The following is a 9,283-nucleotide window of genomic DNA, read 5'->3' as shown; positions in this document are numbered from 1 at the left end:
AGCCACAATTTTCCTTTCTTGTTAAAATATTTTGCTCTTTGATAGGCTATAGCCCATCTTTCATCTATTGATGCTTCAGAGGAGATTCTCGAAGACGTCGCTCTGAAGACTGAAATGGGGACCCCGAGGAAATTGTTCTCGCTAATGTCGCTCCCAAGGATAACCATTTGAAAGTATATTAGGCTTTTAGCTATTGTTTTTTGCTTCTCTATTTCTATGTAAGGACCCCTCGTAGGCTTATGTAATAGTCTTTTATTAATACAAAAGTTTCTTTGATTTGACTTTGACTTGTGCTGAACTTCCATTTTACCTTCGATTGGTCTGAATACTGGAAACGAACATCGTAATCCTTTTGGTTCTTGATTGTTTAATACGATATTTCTTGAAATTCTTTGTCATTCCTCAGACCAAGTCTGTATTGATCTGGTACAAACTTAGGTTGCCGGAACATATGAGTTCGAGTTGAGCAAGAGCAGGGTCTCAATTTTCTTTGTAATAAAGCTTAGCCTTCTTAGGCCTCGTTGCTACTCCTCGAGTGAGAGTTTGCTTGATCTCGGGTGGCCTCCAACTAAGCGAAAATTTTCTTTGAACTTAAAATACGACAGCCCTAAGGTGTTATAGATAGTCCCTGAGCAAGGATACTATCACGCCATAAAAACTGAGGGGCGTGACCGGCGCTCGACCGGATAGCCCCCAGTCAAGCGGACCTGGGTGCCTTTCCTATTCCACGTGATACCCTGCGTTTCCATTACCCATTAACCAAGTGAAATAGCCATTTATAAATTTAAACACATTCTTACGAGATTTACATAACATACATAGTTACTTAGCGTGGTTTACAAGTTATAATGCCCAAAATACATAATTACATAACCCACATTTCCTGTCTACGGAGCCTCTAGAGATACAAAGAGTGTTACAATACTTGCCGGTAACAAGGCTCCGGCTATACCTTACGCAAATACCAAAATAAAATTTTCGGGAGGATAAGCGGCATGAGCCACGCAGGGCCCCGAGAGGAAAGGGGCTCACCAATTTAGCTGGCGGGAGGTGAAGGAGTGCTACTGTCGGTGGGCTGGAGTACCTATTATAGAACCACCTACAATCATAACACGAATATAGCGCCCCCGGCAAAAGGGACGTCAGTACATTTGAATTGTACTAGTATGTATGAACAAACTTTACCCCACGTAAAATCAAGAAATACACAGATAATAAACAGTAATAGAATCAACAATCAAATGCACATGAAAGGGACAACCAAAGCCAAACAACTCCACAATCTCTCTTTTTCCCCTTTCAACATTATTTCATCACATCAATGATTTACCAACTTTCACATATTTTTATTTCAATAGTGATTTCGATCACTTTTCAACCCTTATTACCTCGGCCACCCTTATCACCACAACCCAAACCTTATTACTTCGTGTTGCGGCGCGCAACCCGATCCCACCGGACAATCATATTTCACACAACAACAACAACACAACAATTCACAAAGAGTGTTCATAAACATCAATACCAATTCCAACATATACAATAACCCGTACACAATTCAAGTCACAACGATAATTGCCCACAACAAGTCACGTATGATATTGCCACAGTTGTTTCAATTGTATCAATTACGATTTCTTTCCATCATTTGTTACACATCTCTTACCACATAAACACATTCACACACACACTTGGTTTGTTGCCATTTACTTACACCCTTATATCGGGAGACTTAACCAACAACATTCAAGGCATATTAATCACAAGAATTCGCAAATAGTCCACATAAGTAACACATACCAATTACTCGTACACCAAACAAGGTGACTTTACAAAGGTTAAAGTTAGCATACATACCTGGAGTCGAATTCCCTTTTTAACTTCTACTTTCAATTCACCAACAGCCTAGTACCGTCAATCTAGTTCACAAGTTAACACATATAACTTAGAATTGAAGTTCACAAACTCAGTTCGAACTTACTTAGGTTTCCAACCCCTATTTTGCAAATCTTTAGTTCTACCCAATTCCTCTTACTAGATTCTAGGTTTTAAAGGACATGCATGTGTATCTCAACTTCCATTTTCAAGAATTAATGCATGAGAATCTCCCCTTTTGTTTAAATTTGAAAACAATGAAAAGGGGTTGGGGATTTTACCTGCAAGAATGGAGATGAAGACAATTACTTGAAATTTTCCGGCCTGGATGACTTTGAAAAATCAAATTGATGGAGATAAGACTTTCTCTCTCAAGAATTCTCTCTTTCCTCTCTCTAGTTTTGTTCAGAAAATATGTTAAAATAAGGGGTTGGGGTGTTTTATTGAAGAAGGGGTCGGGTTTAAACTTTAGAAAAATAGGAGCCCGAGTTAGGTATGCGATCGCACTTTGCGATCACAGAGTGGAAATGCGGTCCACAGAATGGACCGCAAAAGTGCTCCCAAAATTTGAACACGCTGCCTGGGTATGCGGCAGAAATGCGGTCCGCATACCTATTATGCGGTCACATAGTGCATCGTAGAACTGCCCCTCACAAAATCCCAAAGGAAATATGAGGCGACTATGCGGTCCGCATATCCGTTATGCGGTCGCATATTGGACCGCATATTTAACCTCCAATTCGACCAACACACTGACCACTTTGCGGCGATTATGCAGTCCACATATATGTTATGCGATCGCATTCTAGACCGCAGAATTGCATTTCCTGGAAAACAGTATTTCTTGACTTTTTATAGCATAGATCAGTACAAAAGGTCCGAGCTACCAGGTTTTGAGTACAAGTTTTCACGAGGCCTTACAGATACACTCGAACTCGGGTGGCCCTTGGACTTAATAGCCGAGCGGGCATTTGTTCCAACTCGAAGTAAAGTTATCCTTGAGGCTTTATGAATAGTCCCTAAATGAGAACTAGCTCGAAATCGGGTAACCCTTGGGCTTATTAACCGAGCGAGTGTTTGCTTGAACTCAAAATAAAGATGGCCCTGAGGCTTTATGAATAGTCCCCGAGTGAGAACTGGCTCGAACTCGGGTTGCCTGGGGGCTAAATAATCGATTGAGCATTCACTCGAACTTTGGATGAATATAGCCCTGAGGCTTTATAAATAGTCCCCGAGCGAGAACTGGCTCGAACTCGGTAGCCTAGAGGCTAATTAATCGAGTGAATGACTACTTACTTTATAGGTGAACAGTCGCCGCTTGTTCTTTATATGTATTTGCTTTCTTCTTATTTGAGGATTCTGCTACTTTGAGCAACTACCCTTTTTATAGAGCTCTTCTTCCTTGAGTTAGTTCTTTCACCACTTTAATTCAAGGATTTTCGCCTATGTTTTCATTTCTCTTTTCATGTTTCACCATAGTTATGGCTGCCATGCCCAAATCCGTTCACCAAGAAGAGAAGAGTTTTGCCTCTGCTTCCTGCTCAGTCAGTGGTACACCGGCGGCATCCGATGAGCTAACCTCGATGTGCTTTGTCCCCGACCTGGCAGATTGGACTCGAAAATTGGCAGCTTGCTCGACTTACAATGAGCATAAGTGGTGAGATCTATCCAAGGGTAGATGGGAGGCAAAACACCACGATACATGTTGTGTGGTTTATTTTCTTTGAAATGTACTTTCTTTTATGTGTATTAACTCCGTCACCATAGGCATTGGAGAATTTTGTGAGATGAGATCGTGCTCCCTCGGAGAGGATGAAGGATTGTCAGCTTCAGGGTCAAGGAATGATAACAAACGGAAGGAATCCTCGAAGTACGAGGGTGCTCATACCAAGGCAATCCCTGGTAGGAGGCTCAAAGAAGATGTATCAGCAGATCCGGCAGCACCCGAGGCTTCTAGCCTTTGAAAAATGGTTCCTCATTTGTTGTCATTTTCTTTTCCCGTCGAAGGTACTTTGATGGATAAAGATTTTATGCCGCCATCTTCTTCTCCCGTCGAAGGTACTTCGAGGGATGTAGGTTTTCTACCACCGTCTTCTTCTCCCATCGAAGGTACTTTGAGGGATGTTTGTGGCCAGGGGCCACCCAAATCAAGCGGGGTCACGAGAGATCATATCCCCACCAAGAGCGGTTAAACTGCGGCTAATGAGACCAGGCTAGTAGATGCATGCTCAACTTTTGAGGAGGCTCAGCGGCTCTGTTCTATGGTGAGTTTTGGTTGACTTTGTTGATTTTTCGATTTTGCATTTTCATTTTCTCATTGAGCTTCTTTTTCATAGGCCTTTGACAAGGTCAAGTTTGAGCTGCTCTACTGTGAAGCCAGGTTTCAGAGAGCCTTGGACGGGGAGAAATCCCTCAGGCTTCTCTGTGATAAAAGGGCAAAGGAGTCGAGACACCTTCAGTACGAGATGAATCGAAGCCTGAACTACTAAGGCCGCCTCGAGAAATAGGTAACCTTTGTTTCAAGGGAATGCATGTTTCTTATTTTACCCTCAGATATTAATATTTTGATACTCCAGTTGCAAAGTAAGACGGAGGACCTGGAACACTTTTGGGGCAAAGTTGGTCAGGTCAGGTATGAGTATAATGAGCTAAGGGCTTAGATAGAAGCCCAAGTTGCAGCCAAGAAGAATGCTTTGGCCAAGGCCACTACCCTCGAGGTGTAACTACGGAATGCTCGTGAAAACATCTCGATTCAGATGAGTAGGATTGTAAGGCTCGAGTCTGACCTTTTGAAGAAGAATGTTGAGGTCGTGGATGCCCGGGCTGAAGCTAAAAAGATTCAAGCTAAGGCTGATAAGAAAGTAGCTGTCTATTTAAAAGATGTTGTCGATGCTCGAGCTGAGTTAGGAGGGGCTTCCGATCGGTAGAGCATAAGCAATGAATATGCCTGGTGCAAATCTCGGAGGGAAACTCTCGAGGAGATCCACGCTAAGGGCTTCGATCTCTTGGAAGATATAGAGCAGGCCAAGGTGGATGAATACAATGCCAAGTTCCTCATATCCGATGCCAAAGATAATGAGGAATAGTCCAATGGGGCCGCAATCACCGAGGAGATCGTAGACTAGGCCTTTCTTTTCTAACTCTATGTATAATGCTCTTAGGGAACATTGTAAATGAAGCCTTGTATTATTTCACATATACATATAAGAAGAAGCCTTTCAGTTTTCCCCTTTCATGAATTTCCCTTTGCTTGTGTATGTCTTTCTTTTGTTTTGAATTTCGGCATTTTTAAATGATTAACCAGATGAACTAGACTTCGAGGTAAAACCCTCAGGTTTATGAATCGGCCCTGAGGTTTGTTGGGCTTGACCGTAGGCTCTTACGCATTTTCCCTTAGGCGCTTTTTTGTTAATCATTTTGGGCTCGGTCCTCGAGTCGGGTTACAACTCGAGCTTATCGAACCTTAAGTTTTTGAATTTTAAGCTGTCTCTTAGGCTCTTACGCATTGGGTCGGTACGACCTCTAATATGGGATGGCTCTTAGGATCTTACGCGGTTGGTTGGTACGACATCTAATATGGCTTTATTTTTCCCTCGTTAAAGGCTTTTTGGAATTTTTATGTTCGTCCGACTCTTCGACAGTTCGATAAGAACCTCGATTGTGAGTCGTTATGTAACGATAAATGAGCACCTCGGGAGGTTTCGCTCGATGGCTGAATTGTCTTGAAGCCTTTTTATTGTTTGGAACTGATATGATGGAAGCTCTTTTGCTTATGCTAAGGGTAGCCTCTTTAACCGATTCTTTTCAAAGTATTTTCAAAGTAATTAAAGACATGTGATTTTATGGCGATGGTCGGGCGTCCCCGAGTTGCTTTAGTTTGGCCGGAGCCTTGTGACGGTAGTCATTGTATTTGGCCGTAGCCTTTTAGTCCACCGAGTGAGGTAGCCTCGGCATCTATATCGGGGAATGCCTTTTTAGGGGTCTTACAATTTCGAATATATAGCCTTGACTTTAAGATCTGGATTATGCCTTTCGTAAGGTCTTATAAATTTGAACCTGCCTTATTTGAGGTCTTACAGATAGGTTAATTGGCACAAGTATAATTGATGCCTTGCTTGAGGTCTTACATATTTGGTATTGCCTTATGGAGGTCTTATGAGTTTGTGGTTTCCCTATGGAGGTCTTAAACTATAATGCCTCATGGAGGTCTTACATTTTCTAGTATTGCCTCATGGAGGGCTTTCGGGCTCGAGGTTACCCGCTTGGGGTCGTATGGCCTCGAGTTTTTGATAGCTCGGCGGGGTGAAAATCGGTGTCAGTCCCCGAGACATCAAAAGTTTTTGGCTCTGGAGTCGTTCCTTGTAAACTTGATGTTGCTTCATTGAGGGCTTATGAGCTCGAAGTTTCTTGCCCAAAGGTCTTACGGCTTTGAGTTCTTCATATCATTTCCCGAGCATTCGGAAAATTTCTGGCACTGGGGACATTTCTTATAAAGCTAGCAAACTTCTTTGAAGCGCAAAGCGTTTTGATGGTAAAAGATACTCCTTTTATTACATTGTACAAGTATACATGTTTTCGTCATCGAGGGTTTGATTATTCTATATGGGCACGGTTCATTTGACCGTTTAGCCCGATACATCATTTTTCTATTGAGACCCTCTTTGGCTTATCTTGATATCTCCGAGGAGGTGATCTCCCGGGGGGATGGCCCCCAGTATTCGAGGTTGATTGAAGAAAAGCCTTGAATACTTGTTAAATTCTCCTTAGGTAGTATATAGATGTTGCCTCGTTAAAAACCTTTCCAGTAAAACCCTCCTTGGGATAAATCCGATCGAAGGAAAAGAGTGCAATGTATGCTTTAAAACCTAAGGTCTTCAAGCTGGAAGCTGCTTCATTTTTTCTAGCCGGACACCTGCGCACAGGTTAGTGTAATATGTAAAAAGGGGAGACGGTTATACCTTAGTAGTGATGGCAGTTCGAGCCTCGATATGCTTCAACTGCTTGCTCCAGGGACGCAGTACGGTCCTTTGTTCATTCACTCGGGTACAACCGAGAATGTAGCTTGTGACTACTACTTTGTTTTTTGCTTATCTTTTGGATCTTTTGATGTTGAAGGTGTCAATGCCGGTGCTACGTCGTGCACCGTGAACATCTCTCTTGTTGCATGTTGCTCCCCATATACCATTTTTATTTTGTCCTTCGTTGGAAAATTTATCATTTGGGGAAGGGTTGATGGTAATGCTCTCATGTAGTGTATTTATGGCCTTCCGAACAAGGCATTGTACCTCATGTCTCCTTCGATCACATGAAACTTGACATTTTGGGTTATGCCGACCACGTTGACCGGGAGGGTGATTTCCCTTTTCATCGTCTCGCTCACCATGTTGAATTTGTTGAGGACTCGAGAGGCGGGTACAATCTAATCGACCAGTCCGAGCTGCTCCACCACCCTCGACCTGATAATGTTGGCCAAGCTACCTGGATCTATAAGTACATGTTTAATTTGAAATGTATTCACAAGAAAAGAAATTATCAATGCATCGTTATGAGGCTGAGACAGGGCCTCGATGTCCTATTCACTAAATGTGAGAGCATCCTCGGGTACTTAACATTGAGTTCGTTTTTCCTTGGAGATAGATATTTTCGTTCGTTTGATAATGGGTTCCTGCGGGACGTCAATTCCTCAATCGATCATGTGGATAATATATTGCAGTTCTTCTATTTCATTTTTCCTATCCGCTTCTCTTTCCCGAAATTGATTTTTGGCTCGTTCGTTGAGGAACTCTTGAAGGTGCCCTTTGTTGATTAATCGAGTTACTTCTTCTCGGAGCTGTCTACAATCTTCAGTCCTATGACAGTGTGTGCCGTGAAATTCGCACACCAGGTTAGGGTTCCCTTGCGACGGATCCGATAGTATGGGTTTTGACCACCTAGTGTCTTTGATTTTACCTATGGCTGATACGATATCTAAAAAATCAATGTTGAAGTTGTACTCAAATAGTCGGGGTGCCTCCGTCGGTCCTGTGTGTCTATCGAATACAGCTCTGCTCACGAGTCCTCGAGGATTCTAACCTCGATCTGCCCTTCGGTCGCTTCGGGGCATGTTACGCCTTGGGGCATTTTTTCGATATTTAGTGTATGGTTGGTACCTTTCCTTGTTTAGCCTTGGTTCCTTTGCCAAGATCCTGCTATGATATACTGAGCTCGAGGGCGCTCCTAGTTGGTTGTCCTCGACCCTAATCTTTGATTTATACCGATTGAGGACATCTGCCCAAGTCACGGCTGGATATTCAACCAAGTTCTGTTTTAGCTATTTCAAAGCTATCGATCTTCATTCGTTCAAACCTTAGGTGAAGTCCTGTACTACCCAGTCATTGGAAACTGGTGGTAAATCCATTCTCTCCATTTGAAAGAGAGATACAAAATCCCGTAGAATCTCGTTTTCTCTCTATTTAATTGTGAAGACGTCAGATTTCCTTGTAGCAACCTTGATTGCACCGGCATGTGCCTTTATAAAAGAATCTGCCAGCATGGCAAATGAGTATATCGAATTCGGGGAAAGGTTGTGATACCACATCATGGCCCCTTTTGAAAGTGTTTCTCAAAATTTTTTCAACAGGACGGATTCAATCTCGTCGTCCTTCAGGTCATTTCCCTTTACAGCACAAGTGTAAGCAGTGATGTGCTCATTGGGGTCCGAGGTTCTGTTGTACTTCGAGAGATCGGGCATTCTAAATTTCTTCAGGATGGGTTTTGGAGCATCACTCGATGGGAATGGCTTTTGTACAAATTTCTTTGAATCTATACCCTTCAGAATTAGGGGTGCGCCTGAGATCTGAACGACCCTTGAATTGTAGGTCTCCACCTTCTTGTCATTAGCTTCTATCTTCTTTTCGCCCGATTCAATCCTCTTTGTGAGGCCCTCGAGTATCTTCATAATAGCGGGGTCAGTTGCTGACCCGTTGTTTCTCGATCTTTCCAATACCTGTTCGGCTTGAGGAGCCGTTTCTGATGTTGTTGTGCTTGGAGTTTTTCGGTGGCTTTGCAGTTGAGCAATCGCCAACTATTGTGCCTGCAACATTTCAAAAATGACATGGAGGCTAACCTCTCGTTCCTCCCGAGCTGGGGTTTTTTGAGCTTCTTGTTGGTTTTTTTGGCGTATATTCCCGTTAGTGTGGGAGCTTATATCGATGTGTTGGGCATTGCGTGAGACCACATCCACGGGAATTGGCTCTGGTGCGTCCTCGAGGTTTCACAGTGGTACACCGACAAAGAGAATCTTGAGGACCATCGAGAGAATGGTGTGGATGTTTCAGGTGTTGGTGTACCACCACGAAACCCTGAGAATGCACCAGAACCAATTCTCATGGACGTGGTCTCGCGCAACGCTCAACACGTCGAAATAAGC

Source organism: Nicotiana sylvestris, chromosome 4 (assembly GCF_000393655.2).
Source record: "Nicotiana sylvestris chromosome 4, ASM39365v2, whole genome shotgun sequence".
Taxonomy (NCBI): domain Eukaryota; kingdom Viridiplantae; phylum Streptophyta; class Magnoliopsida; order Solanales; family Solanaceae; genus Nicotiana; species Nicotiana sylvestris.
Note: the sequence above shows the minus strand (reverse complement) of the source record.